This window comes from Apium graveolens, chromosome 9 (assembly GCF_009905375.1).
Source record: "Apium graveolens cultivar Ventura chromosome 9, ASM990537v1, whole genome shotgun sequence".
Lineage (NCBI taxonomy): Eukaryota > Viridiplantae > Streptophyta > Magnoliopsida > Apiales > Apiaceae > Apium > Apium graveolens.
In genome coordinates, this window is record NC_133655.1 from 81,760,169 (window position 1) to 81,780,549 (window position 20,381).

At 39.0% G+C, this 20,381-nt stretch overlaps 1 non-coding gene across 1 annotated transcript; it reads right to left on the reverse strand.

Annotated features, from left to right (window-relative positions):
* Positions 1–2,317: 2,317 nt before the first annotated feature.
* On the reverse strand, positions 2,318–2,424 carry LOC141687793 (small nucleolar RNA R71). The gene has a single exon (XR_012561275.1). It is a non-coding gene; the product is annotated as a small nucleolar RNA R71 (small nucleolar RNA).
* Between the last annotated feature and the right edge of the window lie 17,957 nt (positions 2,425–20,381).

Sequence of the window (20,381 nt, forward strand, 5' to 3'; positions counted from 1 at the left end):
TTTAGTCGCCTAATTGTATTTGTTGAGATGTTGTAAGTTGGTTGGATTGGTCGTAGTAAGGGGGATCGTTGCATTATATATAGAGTGCATTCATGCATGTTTTTATTTATTTTTGAGTCTGTGACGCTTGAGGACAAGCATCGATTTAAGTTTGGGGGTGTGATAAGTGGCATTATATACCACTGAGAACGTCTTAAAATGGCTTAAATTGGTGTCTTGAAATCAAGTATTTTGTGTATTTGATGCGTTTTTCTAGTGTTTGTGCATTTCAGGGTATAAGTTGCATTTCGGAGGAGTAATCATCAAGAATAAGCCTTGGCATGTGTTAAGCATTGCGAGAGGAAAGAAAGGGGCAGATTACAGCGAAGAAATGGAGCAAACTCAGGAATTTTCCAGTAGGGTCCTGAGCGCCCGCTCAGCTATGCTGAGCGGCCGCGCAGAAGGCTGAGCGCCCGCTCAGCTATAAGCCCGCGCAGAAGGCTGAGCGCCCGCTCAGCTATGCTTATAGCTGAGCGGCCGCGCAGGGTCAAGAATAATAATAATATATTTTAGACTTCTACTTCTGTTTGGCTTCCAACTTCTATGTAATATGAGTTTTATGGGACTATTATATAAGTAGATTTGGAGACATTTTAACAGGGTTGGATCGTGGTATTAAGCAAAGAGCGAAGGAGATTAGGAAGAAGACCGTTTTAGCACACCGCAACGAAGAGGAAGCATATGTTCTTGTGATTCTTATTTCGTTGTAACGTTGGATGCTAGTTTTCTTGCTTTTGAACCTAATTACTCTTGTGACATACTCTGGTTTAATATAATTAGTTTAGTTATTATTTTCTTGTGTTTATTTATCATGTTTTCATATGAACCCATGATGACGATAAGTGCTATCATGGCCTAATCGTGATCATGGGGTCGTAACGGATTTACTATGGAATTCTTTAGTTAATTGTTTAATACCTTAGTATGTGATGATTGTATGATATCTAGTATTGGTTGTGCGTATTCGTCTTATGTGCGTCGCGAACATATAAGATAGGGTGTTAATCTCTTGTGAAGCGACGGTGGATCTTGAGATTTAGAACTTGCCATGCTAGCATAGGTTCATGTATGATGTGCATGATTAGTGGGTAACTCTAACCGTTTTATTCACCCTGTGTAATCAAAAGGGAATAACTTGCGCTTAAATCATTATGTTATCAATTTATGTAGACATATAGGGACTCAACATAATTGATGCATATTCAACTTCTATCTTAATTGTGGATGTTTGGTAGAATTGTATTAGTACAATGAGAGTTGGCTTTTATCAGTTTCGTGTTATTCAATTAATATCATCACTGTTGCATGCTAAGGGTAATAACAATAACTATTGAAGGAAGTAGTAATGAAGTTGTGATCTCATGAGTGTTTTAATATTGTTAATTCGAAGTGTTAATTAAGTGATTAATTAAGTAGTTAATTATAGTTAATATTTAGTCAATAATTCTAAGTGTTAGTGTCTTAACATTGAGAAGTAATCATACATTGGTGAGTGAGTTTAATTGAATAATAATTAGTTTGAGTCTCTGTGGGAACGAACTAGAAAGTATTCTATATTACTTGCGAACGCATATACTTGCGTGTATTATTAGCGCGTGTTTTCGCCCTAACAAGTTTTTGGCGCCGCTGCCGGGGACTCGGCGTATTTGTTTAGTTTATGTACTTACCATCATTGGTCGTTAGGACTCAGTGATTAAGACGTATTAGTTACTTATTATTTCTGGTTGTGTTTCAGGTACTTTAGTGAGCGTTTATGCAAACTCGTTCTCGTACTTGCAGGAGGACTTTAGATACAGCTGAGGAGACAGACGAAGTTCTTGATATTCCAGAGAAGATAGATTATGAAGATTCGGATTCAGGAAGTGAGCAAAAAGAACCAGTAATCATGGGTGATCATATTGTTCAGGCCGATCCAGCTCTTATGGACTTTTCTCGGCCTAAAATTGATGACATTCAGTCAAGCATTCTTCATCCGGCTATTCAAGCTAACACCTTTGAAATCAAGTCGGGCACTATTCAGATGGTGCAGAATTCTGTTTCTTTTGGAGGTGCTGCGACTGAAGACCCCAACATGCACATAAGAAATTTTGTCGAGATCTGTAGTACTTTCAAGTATAATGGCGTGACTGATGAGGCTATCAAATTGAGGCTTTTCCCATTCTCACTGAGGGACAAAGCTAAGGACTGGTTACATTCTGAACCAGCTGGGTCCTTCACTACTTGGCAAGATCTTGCGCAAAAGTTTCTGGTGAAGTTTTATCTGATGGCAAAGATTGCTGCTATGAGGAGTGCTCTTACTCAGTTTGCGCAGCAACCTACAGAATCTATGTGCGAAGCTTGGGAACGCTACAAGGAAATGTTGAGAAAGTGTCCACATCATGGAATGCCCGATTGGATGGTGATCACTGGTTTCTATAATGGTTTAGGGGCCCAATCTCGGCCCATGCTCGATGCAGCAGCAGGAGGCGCCTTGTGGGCCAAAAGCTATACTGAGGCTTATAATCTTATCGAGACTATGGCTGCAAATGAGCATCAAAACCCAATTCAGAGGATGATGCCTGGGAAGGTAGCAGGTATTCTGGAAGTCGATACAACCACTGCTATTGCAGCGCAGCTCCAAGCGCTGTCTATGAAGGTCGATTCTCTAGCTACATATGGAGTTAATCAAATAGCTATGGTCTGTGAGCTTTATGTAGGGTCGCATGCTACAGATCAGTGTTCTCTCGTCAACGAATCTGTTCAGTATGTGAATAATTATCAGTGACAACAGCAGCCTGTACCAGCTACTTATCATCCTAACAACATAAATCATCCAAATTTCAGCTGGGGTAATAATCAGAATGCTATTCAGCCACCATATCAGCAAGGTGTGAGTAAACAGTTCAATCCACCTGGATTCCAGCAACCGCAGCAATATGCTCAAAGGCAATCATATCCTCAACAGGGAAGTGCAGCTGCACCTACTAGTGCTGATTTTGAGGAACTTAAGCTGTTATGCAAGAGTCAGGCGGTTTCTATCAAGACCTTGGAAAATCAAATCGGTCAAATAGCCAATACAGTGCTCAATCGTCAACCTAGAACACTTCCAAGTGACACGGAAGTGCCAGGCAGGAAGGAAGCTAAAGAGCAGGTCAAGGCTATTACCTTAAGGTCTGGGAAAGTTGCTGATGCTGAAAAGGCAAAAGAAGGAGAAGCTGAAGTTAGAGATGAAGAAGCTAAGCAAAAGGAGAAAGCGGCAGAACCAAGGAAGACTACTGTTGAACACACTCTGCTTGAGGGTAATACAGGGGAGAAACAGCTCTATCCTCCACCACCTTTCCCTAAGAGATTGCAACAACAAAAGCTGGATAAGCAGTTCGGTAAGTTTCTGAAGGTGTTCAAGAAACTTCACATCAATATACCTTTCGCTGAGGCTCTGGAGCAAATGCCTAGTTATGCGAAGTTTACGAAGAGTATTCTTTCAAGGAAGGTGAAAATGGATGACCTTGAGACGTCGCTCTAACGGAAGAATGCAGCGCTGTTCTGCAGCAAAAGTTACCTCCAAAGCTTAAAGATCCAGGTAGCTTCACCATTCCTTGCACCATTGGCAAGTTGTCGTTTGACAAGTGCCTTTGTGATTTGGGAGCAAGCATCAATCTAATGTCGTTGTCGATCTTTAAAAAGTTGGATTTTCCTGATCCAAAACCCACCTACATGTCTCTACAATTGGCTGATCGTTCTATTACTTACCCAAGGGGCATAGTGGAGGATGTGCTAGTCAAGGTGGATAAGCTCTTCTTTCCTGCAGACTTTGTTATTCTAGATTTCGAGGAAGATAAGAAGATTCCCATAATCTTGGGAAGACCTTTCTTGGCTACTGGTCGTACCTTGATAGATGTGCAGAAAGGTGAACTTACTATGCGGGTGCAGGATCAGGATGTGACCTTCAATGTATTCAAAGCAATGAATTTCCCTACAGAAGATGAGGAGTGCTTAAAAGTGGATGTGATTGATTCTGCAGTTACTTCAGAACTCGATCATATGCTAATATCTGATGCATTAGAAAAGGCCTTAGTGGGGGATTTTGACAGTGATGATGAAGATGGCAACGAGCAATTACAATTTTTGAATGCTTCTCCCTGGAGGCGAAAGCTGGACATGCCGTTTGAATCTCTTGGTACTTCTGACCTCAAGAATGCTGAAGGAAAGCTCAAACCATCAATTGAGGAAGCACCTACCTTGGAGCTCAAGCCATTACCTGAACACTTGAGGTATGCTTTTTTAGGTGATGCATCTACTTTACCTGTTATTATTGCATCTGACCTTTTAGGTAGTGAGGAAGACAAGCTCTTAAGGATTTTGAGATAATTCAAATCAGCTATTGGATGGACCATAGCAGACATCAAAGGGATCAGCCCTTCATATTGTATGCATAAAATTCTGCTAGAGGAGGGTAGTAAGCCAACTGTTGAGCAACAGCGCAGACTGAATCCTATCATGAAGGAGGTGGTGAAGAAAGAAATTCTGAAATGGCTGGATGCAGGCATCATTTATCCTATTTCTGACAGTTCTTGGGTGAGCCCCGTACAATGTGTGCCTAAGAAAGGAGGTATCACTGTGGTAGAAAATGAGAAGAATGAGCTCATCCCCACTCGAACAGTTACAGGATGGAGAGTATGCATGGATTACTGAAAGCTGAACAAGGCCACGAGGAAGGATCACTTCCCTCTTCCATTTATTGATCAGATGCTTGACAAGTTGGCTGGTCATGAGTATTATTGTCTTCTGGATGGCTACTCAGGGTATAATCAGATTTGTATTGCACCAGAGGATCAGGAAGAGACTACCTTCACTTGTCCATTTGGCACGTTTGCTTTTCGCAGAGTTTCGTTTGGGTTATGTGGCGTACCGGCCACTTTTCAGAGATGTATGATGGCTATATTCTTTGACATGATTGGGAATAATGTTGAGGTGTTCATGGACGACTTCTCCGTCTTTGGACATTCGTATGATGAATGTTTGAATAATCTTCGTGTCGTGCTCAGAAGGTGTGTGGAAACTAATTTGGTGCTCAATTAGGAGAAATATCATTTTATGGTGCGTGAAGGCATTATTCTGGGACATAAGGTCTCTAGCAAGGGTCTTGAGGTGGATAAAGCCAAGGTGGGAGTCATTGAAAATCTTCCACCACCTATTTCTGTGAAAGGAATCCGTAGTTTTCTTGGTCATGCGGGTTTTTATCAGCGATTCATCAAGGACTTTTCAAAGATATCTAAGCCGTTGTGCAACTTGCTTGAGAAAGATGTGCCTTTCAAATTTGATGATGAATGTTTAACGGCATTCGAGACTCTCAAGAAGAGTTTAATCACTGCACCAGTTATTACAGCACCGGATTGGACAGAGCCTTTTGAGATGATGTGTGATGCGAGTGATTATGCGGTAGGTGCAGTTCTTGGGCAGCGCAATAATAATCTCTTTCATGTGGTCTACTATGCTAGTAAGACCTTAAATGGGGCCCAAATGAACTACACCACTACTGAGAAGGAGCTTTTGGCTATAGTCTTTGGTTTCGAGAAATTTCGATCTTATCTTCTTGGGACAAAAGTGACAGTATTCACGTATCATGCGGCCATTCGCTATTTGGTTTCCAAGAAGGATTCGAAGCCGAGACTCATTCGTTGGGTGCTCTTACTACATGAATTTGAGTTAGAGATCAAGGATCGAAAAGGTACTGAGAATCATGTAGCTGACCATCTCTCTAGATTGGAGAATCCCGAGTCTACTTCACAGGATAAGACATTGATCAACGAATCTTTTCCGGATGAGCAGTTGTTCACAGTTCAGGAGGAAGAGCCATGGTTTGCCGATATTGTAAACTATCTTGTCTTCAATATAATGCCTCCTAATTTGACCTCAGCTCAAAAGAAAAAGTTTCTGTATGAGGTGAAGTGGTATATGTGGGATGACCATATTTGTTTAAACAGGGAGCTGACCAGATCATCAGGAGATGTATCCCGTTCTGTGAGACGGAGGGGATATTACGAGACTGCCACTCCACAGTTTATGGTGGACACTATGGTGGTGAGAAGACGGCAGCTCGTATTCTGCAAGCAGGTTTTTCTGGCTTACTTTATTTAAGGACGCTCATCAGTTTGTTTTAAGGTGTGATCGTTGCCAAAGAGTGGGAAATTTGACGAGAAAGGATGAGATGCCATTAAATGTGATGCTTGAAGTCGAGGTCTTTGATGTTTGGGGAATCGATTTCATGGGGCCTTTTGTCTCGTCCTGCAATAATCAGTACATCTTGCTGGCAGTCGATTATGTCTCAAAATGGGTAGAAGTCAAAGCTCTACCGATAAATGATGCAAAGGCAGTGTTGAATTTTCTTCATAAGCAGATTTTCACAAGGTTTGGAATGCCTCGGGTAATCATAAGTGATGAAGGGTCGCATTTCTGCAACCGTAAGTTCACTTCTATGATGCAGCATTATAATGTGAATCATCGAGTTGCTACTTCCTATCATCCGCAAACAAATGGGCAAGCGGAAGTGTCTAACAGAGAGATCAAGCGCATTCTAGAGAAGGTTGTTTGTCCTTCAAGGAAGGATTGGTCTTTAAAGCTCGATGAAGTTGTTTGGGCTTACAGAACAGCATACAAAACTCCACTTGGTATGTCCCCATTTCAACTGGTGTATGGTAAGGGATGTCATTTACCTGCGGAGCTTGAGCATAAGGCTTATTGGGCATTGAAAAAGTTGAACCTGGATTTAGATGCAGCTGGTAAGAAGAGAATGCTTCAGCTTAATGAACTTGATGAATTTTGACTTCAAGCGTACGAGAATAACAAAATGTACAAGGAAAAGGTGAAGAGGTGGCACGATAGGAAGCTACATCCTAAGTTATTCATGCCGGGGCAACAAGTTCTCTTATTCAATTCTCGTCTCCGACTTTTTCCTGGGAAGTTGAAATCAAGGTGGTCTGGACCTTTTATTCAAAACTGTATTTCCACATGGAGCGGTGGAGATTTTTGAGAACGATCTGGACCAAGCATCCAAGGTTAATGGTCAGCGTTTGAAGCACTACTATGGGGATACGGCAAATCGAGAAGTGGTTAGTGCCGTTTTATTGTCAACTTGAGGAAGGTACGCAACGTCAAGCTAATGACGAAAAAGAAGCGCTGCGTGGGAGGCAACCCATGATTTGTTGCTACAGGAACCCTTAGAAGTTAATAACCTATCCAAAACCACAAAAAAATCAGAAAAACCGAGCTCGAAATTTTTTTTTCCAGAGACCCCCTGAGCGCCCGCTCAGCTCTGCTGAGTGACCGCTTAGGGGTCGGCTGCCAGAAATTTTTTTTAGTTCATAAAAAATCCAAAAAAATTAAAAAATCAAAAAAAAAAAAATTACAGCCCCATTACCCACGATTTCTTTTCCCCATTACCCACGATTTCTTTTCCCCATTACCCCATGATTTTATCCCTCAAACCCACTCCTAATCTTATTTTAACCCAATCCATACCCTATATATACATACACCTATCCCATACATCTCCCACACACTTTCTACACTCAAACTCTCTCCCAAACACAAAAACGCTATTCTCAAGCACTTTTATTCAGATTCAATGGCACCCAAGAGAGCAAGGACTATTGATAGTAGTAGCACAGTCCCTATTGCTGATTCATCGAGGGGTACTGCTGCGAGGCCTCGGTTGAATGACAGAGCTGCGGAGGAGGAGTACACTAGGCTTTTGGGGAAGCCGATTCTGAAGGAGAGGGGGTTTTTACCATCGGGGAGGGATGGTGAGTTGCTACCTATGATTGCAGAGAAGGGGTGGATAGCTTTCTATGAGTCACCTGAAGCAGTGCCGATGAGCGTGGTTCACGAGTTCTATGCGAATGCGAAGGCCGAGAAGAATGGGTTTTCTGTGGTCCGAGGGCTGACGGTTGATTATCACCCAGCGGCGATTCGCCGTGTGATTGGGCAGCGAGAGAGGAAGCCCGAGGAGGAGAACTGGAATGAGAAGACTGCTGAGGATTTCGACTTGGATTTGATTTGTGCTACTCTCTGTAGACCGGGCACAGTTTGGACCTTCAGGACAAGAACTAATGAGTATCGTCACTTCCCGGTGATCGCTATGAACAGGTATGCCCGTGCATGGAATGCGTTTATTTGTGCTAATATTCTGCCTTCTTCGCATGCACATGAGGTCACAGTTGAGAGAGCACAGTTGTTGTGGGGAATTTTGAATTGAGGGATACTATGTGAACCTTGGTGAGTTCATCTACCAAGGGATTCTGAAGTTTTTGAGGGGAGCTAAGCACATGAACATCCCTTATACATCCATGGTCACGAAGCTTTACCGAGCAGTAGGAGTGAACTGGCCGTCTCATAAGCAGTTGTTGTTGCCGGCCGCTCCGATTGATTCTGGGACTCTGAATGGGATGCGGGAGTGGACCGGTGGTGAACCCGAGGAGCATGGGCTGGGTTATCGTCTTCCAGGAGGGCGTCCAGCACGAGGTGCTACTATGGCTAGGCCTAGGCGTGATGAGGCTGGTTCTTCGAGAGCTCAGGAGGGTGCTGGGATGGCAGATACCCAGTATAGGAGGCTGTCACGGCGGATGGATGTCATGTACGAGACGCAGAGCAGGTTTGCTCAGGAGCTCACCCTTGCGTTAGGGACTGCTTTTCGGGGCCTGGGAGCTGACATCCAGTGGCCAGTTTTTGGTGAGGACTCTGCATACCCGCCGCCTGGTACTCCACCCACTAAGGATGATGATGATGATGACTCCGAGTAGGTATACCCTGTGTTCCTTTCTACTACCTTCACTGGGGACAGTGAAGATTTTAAGTTTAGGGGTGGTAGTTAAGGAATATTTTGTGTGTGTGTCATATAGCTGCATATTCATGATAGTTTAGTTCATATAGTTGCATAATGTTTGCTATATAGTTTTTTTAATTATTTATAGCTTTATTTGTTTATCATATCGTATAGCTCATGCATATGCCATGAACCCTTTTGCGATGATTTATCGACTAATTTGTGATGTTGATACGAGTGTAATGATGGCATTAAAGTGATGATTGAGTCGTGTAAGTTGATATGCATGCTAGAAGCACTTGTATTTTCACTAAGTCTTAGAGAATGCTTAAGAACTAGATTGTTGTTATGATCTGATTATTTTCGAGGTTAATCTAGTTATTATGCTTAGAATTTGATAATAAGTTCTTAATGATAAAGGCATGAAAAAGAAAAAAAATGGAGTAAAAATGGAATTTGTTGCTAGTTGTGGCTAGGCGTCAATTGGCTAGTAGCCGGCTCGCATGTTATGCGAGTAGTCTAGGGTTGAGCAAGATGGATCGAAACGCACTTGCTCATAAATTTTGAAAAAAAAAGGAAAAAACAGAAAAAGAGAAGAAAAAAAAGAAAAAAAAAGAAGTATGTGTTTATGCATAATTGATCACAAGTGGGCTCTTTGGTATTCGAGTTATTAAGTTCTTAGGGGACTTTGTGCCTAGTGACCTAAGGCTTTTAGAGTCTGGGATCCGCTAACCTAACGCTCGCTACATGGATATCATTGTATAAGTCTTTTGTGGACCTCACTCATTGCACGGTCAAATAAGCATTATTGTTGTGAATAAAAAGCATGATTCCGTAATAAGCTCCATGATTCTTGTAGTGTTATAAGTCACTTTGTGCCTAGAATTTTTATTCTTTGTATAATCATGTGATTGCCTTGATGATAGTTGAGTCATAATAATTGGTCTAGTTCTGAAGCATATCTCGAAGCATCTGCACACACCACGTTTCTGGCTGTATGTTAGTTCGCATGATTTGATTGATCTTTAGTCGCCTAATTGCATTTGTTGAGATGTTGTAAGTTGGTTGGATTGGTCGTAGTAAGGGGGATCGTTGCATTACATATAGAGTGCATTCATGCATGTTTTTATTTATTTTTGAGTCTGTGATGCTTGAGGACAAGCATCGATTTAAGTTTGGGGGTGTGATAAGTGGCATTTTATACCACTGAGAACGTCTTAAAATGGCTTAAATTGGTGTCTTGAAATCAAGTATTTTGTGTATTTGATGCGTTTTTCTAGTGTTTGTTCATTTCAGGGTATAAGTTGCATTTCGGAGGAGTAATCATCAAGAATAAGCCTTGGCATGTGTTAAGCATTGCGAGAGGAAAGAAAGGGGCAGATTGCAGCGAAGAAACGGAGCAAACTCAGGAATTTTCCAGTAGGATCCTGAGCGCCTGCTCAGCTATGCTGAGCGGCCGCGCAGAAGGCTGAGCGCCCACTCAACTATGCTGAGCGGCCGCGCAGGGTCGGGAAAAATAATAATCAGTTTTAGACTTCTACTTCTGTTTGGCTTCCAACTTCTATGTAATAAGAGTTTTATGGGACTATTATATAAGTAGATTTGGAGACGTTTTAACAGGGTTGGATCGTGGTATTAAGCAAGGAGCGAAGGAGGTTAGGAAGAAGACCGTTTTAGCACACCGCAACAAAGAGGAAGCATATGTTCTTGTGATTCTTATTTCGTTGTAACGTTGGATGCTAGTTTTCTTGCTTTTGAACCTAATTACTCTTGTGACGTACTCTGGTTTAATATAATTAGTTTAGTTATTATTTTCTTGTGTTTATTTATCATGTTTTCATATGAACCCATGATGACGATAAGTGCTATCATGGCCTAATCGTGATCATGGGGTCGTAACGGATTTGCTATGGAATTCTTTAGTTAATTGTTTAATACCTTAGTATGTGATGATTGTATGATATCTAGTATTGGTTGTGCGTATTCGTCTTATGTGCATCGCGAACATATAAGATAGGGTGTTAATCTCTTGTGAAGCGACGGTGGATCTTGAGATTTAGAACTTGCCATGCTAGCATAGGTTCATGTATGATGTGCATGATTAGTGGGTAACTCTAACCGTTTTATTCGCCCTGTGTAATCAAATGGGAATAACTTGCACTTAAATCATTATGTTGTCAATTTCTGTAGACATATAGGGAATCAACATAATTGATGCATATTCAACTTCTATCTTAATTATGGATGTTTGGTAGAATGGTATTAGTACAATGAGAGTTGGCTTTTATCAGTTTCGTGTTATTCGATTAATATCATCACTGTTGCATGCCAAGGGTAATAACAATAACTATTGAAGGAAGTAATGAAGTTGTGATCTCATGAGTGTTTTAATATTGTTAATTCGAAGTGTTAATTAAGTGATTAATTAAGTAGTTAATTGTAGTTAATATTTAGTCAATAGTTCTAAGTGTTAGTGTCTTAACATTGAGAAGTAATCATACATTGGTGAGTGAATTTAATTGAACAATAATTAGTCTGAGTCTCTGTGGGAATGAACTAGAAAGTATTCTATATTACTTATGAACGCGTATACTTGCGTGTATTATTAGGCGTGTTTTCACCCTAACACTCGCATCACACATCATCTCAAAAGGCTTTGTCCAATCAGGTGTCGTAATAACTGGTGCAGTTATCAAACTCTTCTTGAGAGTCTCGAATGCCGTCAAGCATTCATCATCGAATTTGAAAGGCACATCTTTCTCGATCAAGTTGCACAACGGCTTTGATATCTTCGAGAAGTCCTTGATGAAACCCCGATAAAACCCGCATGACCAAGAAAACTACAGATTCCTTTCACAGAAATAGGTGGTGGAAGATTTTCAATGACTCCCACCTTGGCTTTATCTACCTCGAGACCCTTGTTAGATACCTTATGCCCAAGAATAATGCTTTCACGCACCATAAAGTGAAATTTTTCCCAATTTAGCACAAGTTTAGTTTTCACACACCTTTTGAGCACCGCACGAAGATTATTCAAACATTCATCATACGAATGTCCAAAGACGGAGAAGTCGTCCATGAACACCTCGACATTATTTCCAATCATATCAGAGAATATAGCCATCATACATCTCTGAAAAGTGGTCGGTGCGACATAAGCCGAACGAAACTCTGTGAAAAGCAAACGTGCCAAATGGAAAAGTGAAGGTAGTCTTTTCTTGATCCTCTGGTGCAATACATATCTGATTATACCCCGAATAGTCATCCAGAAGACAATAATACTTATGACCGGCCAACCTGTCAAGCATCTGATCAATAAATGGAAGAGGGAAGTGATCCTTCCTTGTGGCCTTGTTCAACTTTCTGTAGTCCATGCATACCCTCCATCCCATGACTGTTCGAGTGGGAATGAGCTCGTTCTTCTCATTTGCTACCACAGTAATACCTCCTTTCTGAGGTACACATTGCACGGGGCTCACCCAAGAACTGTCAGAAATAGGATATATGATTCCTGCGCCCAGCCACTTCAGAATTTCTTTCTTCACCACTTCTTTCATGATAGGATTAAGTCTTCGATGTTGCTCAAAAGTCGGCCTACTACCTTCCTCTAGCAGAATTTTATGCATGCAGTACGAAGGGCTGATCCCTTTGATGTCTGCTATAGTCCATCCAATAGCCGATTTGAATTCTCTTAAGATCCTCAAGAGCTTGTCCTCCTCACTACCTGAAAGGTCAGATGCAATAATAACCGGTAAAGTAGATGCATCATCTAAAAAAGCATACCTCAAGTGTTCAGGCAATGGTTTAAGCTCCAAGGTAGGTGCTTCCTCAATAGATGGTTTGAGTTTTCCTTCAGCGTTTTTGAGGTCAGAAGTACCAAGAGATTCAAATGACATGTTTAGCTTTCGCCTCCAAGGAGAAGCATTTAGATATTGTAGTTGCTCATTGTCATCCTCATCATCACTGCCAAAGTCCCCCACTAAGGCTGCCTCTAATGCATCAGACATTAGCATATGATCAAGTTCTGAAGTAACCGCAGAATCAATCAAATCCACCTTTAAGCACTCCTCGTCTTCTGTAGGGAATTTCATCACTTTGAATACATTGAATGTCACATCCTGATCCTGCACCCTCATAGTAAGTTCACCTTTCTGCACATCTATCAAGGTACGGCCTGTAGCCAAGAAGGGTCTCCCCAAGATTATGGGAATCTTCTTATCTTCCTCGAAATCCAGAATAACAAAGTCTGCAGGAAAGAAGAGCTTATCCACCTTTACTAGCACACCATCCACTATGCCTCGTGGTATGTAATAGAACGATCAGCCAATTGTAGAGACATGTAGGTGGCCTTTGGATCAGGCAAATTCAACTTTTTGAAGATAGACAACGGCATCAGATTGATGCTTGCTCCCAAATCACACAGGCACTTGTCAAAGACAACTTGCCAATGGTGCAAGGAATGGTGTAGCTACCTGGATCTTTAAGCTTTGGAGGTAATTTTTGTTGCAACACAGCACTGCACTCTTCCGTTAGAGCAACGATCTCATGGTCATCCAGTTTCACCTTCCTTGAAAGAATACTCTTCATAAATTTCGCATAACTAGGCGTTTCTCCAGAGCCTCAGTGAAAGGTATATTGATGTGAAGTTTCTTGAACATCTCCAGAAACTTACCGAGCTGCTTATCCAGCTTTTGTTGTTGCAATCTCTTAGGGAAAGGTGGTGGAGGATAAAGCTGTTCCTCCCCTGTATTACCCTCAGGCAGAGTGTGTTCAACAGTAGTCTTCCTTGGTTCCGCTGCTTTCTCCTTTTGCTTAGCTTCTTCATCACCGACTTCAGCTTCTCCGTCTTTTGCTTTTTCAGCCTCAGCAACTTTTCCAGACCTTAAGATAATAGCCTTGACTTGCTCTTTAGCTTCCTTTCTGCCTGGCACTTCAGCATCGCTGGGAAGTGTGCCAGGTTGACGATTGAGCACTGCATTGGCTATTTGACTGATTTGATTTTCCAAGGTCTTGATAGAAACAACCTGACTTTTGCACAACATCTTAAGTTCCTCGAAATCAGCACTAGAAGGTGGAGCTGCACCTCCTTGTTGAGGATATGATTGCCTTTGAGCATACTGCTGTGGTTGCTGGAATCCAGGTGGATTAAACTGTTTACTTACGCCTTGTTGATATGGTTGCTGAATAGCATTCTGATTATTGCTCCAGCTAAAATTTGGATGATTTCTGTTGTTAGGATGATAAGTAGCTGGCACAGGCTGCTGCGGTCGCTGATAATTGTTCACATACTGAACAGATTCATTACCAAGAGAACACTGATCCGTAGCATGAGAACCTGCACAAAGCTCACAGACCATAGCTATCTGATTGACTCCATACGTGGCTAAAGAATCGACCTTCATAGACAGCGCTTGGAGCTGCGCTGTAATAGTTGTAGCTACATCAACTTCCAGAATACCTACTACCTTCCCGGGCATCATCCTTTGAGTTGGATTTTGATGCTCATTTGCAGCCATAGTCTCAATAAGATTATAAGCCTCAGTATAGCTTTTGGCCCACAAGGCGCCTCCAGCTGCTGCATCGAGCATGGGCCGAGATTGGGCCCCCAAACCATTATGGAACCCAGTGATCACCATCCAATCAGGCATACCATGATGTTGACACTTTCTCAACATCTCTTTGTAGCGCTCCCAAGGTTCGCACATGGATTCTATAGGTTGCTGCGCAAACTGAGTAAAAGCACTCCTCATAGCCGCAGTCTTCGCCATTGGATAGAACTTCACCAAAAACTTATGCGCAAGATCTTGCCAAGTAGTGATGGACCTAGCTGGTTCAGAATGTAACCAGTCCTTAGCTTTATCCCTCAGTGAGAATGGGAAAAGCCTCAGCTTGATAGCCTCATCAGTCACACCATTATATTTAAAAGTACTACAGATCTCGACAAAATACCTGATGTGCATGTTGGGATCTTCAGTAGCAGCACCTCCAAAAGAAACAGAATTCTGTACCATCTGAATAGTGCCTGGCTTGATTTCAAAAGTGTTAGCCTGAATAGTCGGATGAAGAATGCTTGACTGAATGTCATCAATTTTAGGCCCAGAAAAGTCCATAAGAGCTGGATCTGAAAGAAATATACGATCACACATGATTATTGGTTCTTTCTGCTCACTTTTTGTATCCGAATCTTCAAAATCTATCTTCTCCGGAATATCAAGAACTTCGTCTGTCTCCTCAGCCGTATCTAAAGTCCTTTTGCGAGTACGAGAACGTGTTTGCATAAACGCTCGCTAAAGTACCTGAAACACAATCGAAAACAATAAGTAACACGTCTTAATCAATGAGTCTTAATGACCACTGATGGTAAGTACATAAACTAAACAAATACGCCGAGTCCCCGGCAGCGGCGCCAAAAACTTGTTAGGGTGGAAAACACGCGCTAATAATACACGCAAGTATACGCGTTCGCAAGTAATATAGAATACTTTCTAGTTCGTTCCCACATAAACTCAAACTAATTATGTTCAATTAACACTCACTCACCAATGTATAATTACTTCTCAATGTCAAGACAATAACACTTAGAATAGATTAACTATTTATTAACTACAATTAACTATGAGAATTAAACACTTAATTGACACTTGAATTAACAATATTAAACACACATGAGATCACAACTTCATTACTACTTCCTTCAATAGTTATTGTTATTACCCTTAGCATGTAACGATGATGATATTAATCGAACAACACGAAACTGATACAAGCCAACTTTCGTTGTACTAATACCATTCTACCAAGCATCCACAATTAAGATAGAAGTTGAATAGGCATCAATTATGTTGAGACCCTATATGTCTACAGAATTTGACAACATAACGATTTAAGCACAAGTTATTCCTTAAGATTACACAGGGCAAGTAAAACGGTTAGACTTACCCACTAATCATTCATACACATACATGAACCTATGCTAGCATAGCAAGTTCTAAACTTCAAGATCCATTGTCGTTTCACAAGAGATTAACACCTTATCTTATATGTTCGTGACGCACATAAGACGAATAAGTACAACCAATACTAGATATCATATAATCATCACACACTAAGGTATTAAACAACTAACTAAAGAATTCCATAGCAAATCCGTTACAACCCCATGATCACGATTAGCCCATGATAGAACTCATCGTTATCATGGGTTCATATGAAAACATGATAATAACACATGAGAATAACTAAATAAACTACTTATATTAAACCAGAGTACTTCACAAGAGTAAATAGGTTCAAAGTAAAGAAAACTTGCATCCAATGTTATAATGAAATAAAGAATCACAAGACTATGCTTCCTATTTGTTGTGATGTGCTAAAGCGGTCTTCTTCCTTATCTCCTCGCTCCTCGATTGATACTACGATTCAACACCACGTGAAACGTCTCTGAAAACTACTTATATAGGAGTCCCACAAAACCCAGCTATCTCAGAAGTTGGAAGCTCGAAAGAATTAGGAGTCTAAAAATAATAATTTAAATTACGTCCCTGAGCGGCCGCTCAGCAATCCTGAGCGGCCGCTCAGCAATCCTGAGCGGGCGCTCAGACCCCTTCTGGAAAAAACTCTATTTTTGCTCCCGTTCTTTGCTGTATTTTGCTCCTAACTTCCCACTTGCAATGCCAAACACATGCCAAGGCTTATTCTTGATAAAATCTCTCCACAAATGCAAGTAATACCCTGAAATACACAAACACTAGAAAAACGCATCAAATACACAAAATACTTGATTTCAAGACATCAATTTAAGCTATTATAAGACGTTATAAGTGGTATAAAATGCCACTTATCAAAGATCAAGAAGATCATGTCTCAGAAGAATTATTAAGAAGCTTGGAGTTGAATAAATCTGTTTTGGAAAAAATGTTCTAAGTTAAGAACTCTACAAGTCACGGATTTAGTGTTATAGAGAAGTTATTCGAGAACTCCAGAATGACTTATACAGAACTCGGGAAAGCTACTAGAGAACTCAGAGATATTGACAAGTCAAATTGAAGACATGAAGATTGGAGATATCGACAAGTCAATTCTTCAATAGAGGACTCAGAGTTATCGACAAGTCAACATTCATTAGAGAACTCTGAGTTATCGATAAGTCAAATTTCATTAGAGAACTCAGAGATATCGATAAGCCAAAATTCACTAGAGAACTCTGAGTTATCGACAAGTCAAATTTGACTAGAGAACTCTGAGTTATCGACAAGTCAATAAGTCACTAGAGAACTCAGAGATATCGATAAGTCAAAGTGAAGATATGAAGTTAAGAGATCTCGATAAGCCAACTTCTCTTATAGAGAACTCAGAGACATCTACAAGTCAAATCAACTATGGAGTATTAGAGATCTCGATAAGTCAATATACTTATCGAGATATCAAGATCTCTATATGCCTAACTGGAGATCTCGAGGTAAATCTTAAAGTATAAATTGCAGACCAGTTCAATATCTGAGATTAACAATCAACAAATAATCCAACCAGTTGGATTGACAAGTCTACAAAAAGTAGCTTAAAGAGTGTGCAAGATCAAGGGTGAAAATTAACTTACAAAGGAAGATCAAGATTAACACAGTATGCAAAGATATGCTAAGCCAGAAACGGAAGATATACTTTTCCTAAAATGGAAATGATAAGTGACAGTTTACTAAAGTAACTAGCATCTCTTATTATACACTGTGTAAACCAGTAGTTAATAATGATATAAAATTAACACTAGTCCTTTGTTAGAGGTAACAAAATTTAGATTAGAAATCTTGTATTCTCTCGAGGAAGAAGCTAAGCTCTTTATTAACAAAGAGCCTATAAATTTTGTAATAAAATATTCTTAATTTTAATATAAAATTAAGTGAGTTTTGAAATATCTGTGTTCATTATTATTGCTTGCTTAAATTAAGTAGTAACACATATCACTGCGATATTTACATTTACTCTGATCAAACCATAAATACTTCAAGAAAAGCATAAAAATATAAAAACACATTCACCCCCCTCTGTGTGTGATTCATTACCTAACAACTTTCGACCATTGCCAAAAGCATCCGCAGTGTGACAAAAGTTGGGTTCATTTACAGCAAATAAACACGATTAGAAGTATAAAATTATCAGTTGCAAATCCAAGCAGTAATATAAACCATCTTCAAATAAATTAAAAGCACAAAAAGGATAAGAAACTTTTATTTGGGCATTCTTACAAACATTTATTGGTGCTCCTTCTCAAACTTATAACACTTTCATTTCAGAATATTATTACTAAGAAAATTATCGATAACTAAACTTCTGAACAAAGATAATAAGTAAAATTGTTTATAGCGATGGATTCTTATAGACTTACGATCACATGCGAAATGCAGTAATCAAACCTTCACCGAAGCACTCGGATGAAAATAAGACATATCTCAGATTTTATGTTACATAAACAATGAAAGTGAATTAGACCACCTACAACATTTAGCTATCACGTTATACAATCTATCTAATTGCAGAATTCATATCAATCTCATCATACTCTAGAACTTAATTTATTATATTTACATATGAGAAGGATGGTAAGTGAATATTAATCTAATAAATCAAAAGTTTTATAGCTAATACTTGCATAAGTTCAAATTAAGCAAGCTTTATTTATAAGTATCACCAATGTTCTACCTCTGGTCATTTTAGCCATATTTCTTAAATCTAACTGACTAAAGATGAATCACATTAAAACCACATTAGAGATTTCGATATCAACTTATAAAAATGATAAATGCAAAATGTCGGAAGACTAACCATATATAGCATGAGCCAACCTATGGCATCTTGTTCTGAAATTTGAATTCAATGCGACACTGTAATTGCTCATAGACTTGTCTAAAACATGAGTGAGTGCTTGAACACTATTAATACTGGGCCAATTCCTAGACACTTATGTATTTTTTTAAGATCACATTTCAAGGATTGATCATTATATCTAGGCAACTCACTCTTCCCTACATTGATTGAACTTGAAACTATATTATATATCCTTGGTCGACCCCTATTCTTAAGAACATTTAAAAGAAAAAAATTGATGGTAAAAGAAATATATATATATATATATATATAGATTCGGCAGATGACAAAGCAGATTTGACCAATACATCATCTAATATATCATTCAATGATGTGTATTTTATCTTGTACTTAATGATGGTTGAACCATTGTCTCAACTATGTACATATCTTGTGATTACAATATTACATAATAAAGAATATAAGTGTCTTCAAAATGAACCTAGGAAAGAAAAAAAGCAACCCGGCAAATAAAAATTATATCCTATATCATTGAAAATAATGTTTGAAACTATCACATCAAATTGTAGATCCTGAAATCAATCAGATTTTATAGCAAAAATACAACTTTAATAAATCCATAAAATTGGACATGCCACTCTCTCTATCCAATTTAGCACACATATAATAAATATCCACATTTTAAATTACAACAAATTCAAATATATATACTCTCATTTGTTCAGTATAATGTGAGTTATTTTTAGTACCCTCTTAATCATTAAGATAATCAAAAAGAAAACTGAATCATCACAAATATCTGCTTGTATTTTCTCACTATAATCATTTTCAGATTTTCATTTGAACATTATATCAAACATTTAGTATGCAGCTTATATATACGATTCACATGAAGCAAAAAAAATATGCACGATTAAGTATGAACACGCTAATATAGGAAAACAACACATAAAATAAAAGAACAAAGAAAGAATCTACATATAATACATATATACAATCGATTTAAATGTAAATTGAGAGAGTAAGTAGAATCACGAACCCATAAACAACTGATTCAGTCCACCCTTAAGAATCATACTTACTTAAAATACCAATTTTTTTGAAGTAAGGACACTTGTGCATCGTGAGAGGATGTGCAATTTCTTTTGTTAACATACTCACAAATATACTTTGCGGTTCTAATAATGTATTGAAAAATTGGAACACATATAAAGTTTTCCATATAGTTTATGAGAATACATATGAGTAATTTTCCAGTATAATATTTTGAACTGACAGTGAATAAACTGAAAGTAACAATAATAATAGGAATAGATATTGTATTGACTAAAAAACAGAGGATAAGGTAATAATTTTGGATTTTTGACTAACAGCTGCCTACATGGCTTTTTTGAAAAGATTTTTCAGTAAAATGATACTACTCGTATATCCTTAAAATGTATTCAGAAATTATAAGATACATAGATTAAAAACAATCCATGCAATGCACGGGTATTAGATTAATATATTATAATCGACGAAACATTAATAGTTTGGTTGGTCGATTGTTCGGTCGGTCATTCTAATTATAATAGATATTGAAGTAAATTTCCTCTACAAATTTAGATTCTAATTCATATTAAACTCTATTTTATTAAATTTTTAAAGTTAAGTCTTTTACAAATTTAAATTCTAATAAATATTGAGATCTTTTTCAAATTGATATTGAAATCAACTTAATCTA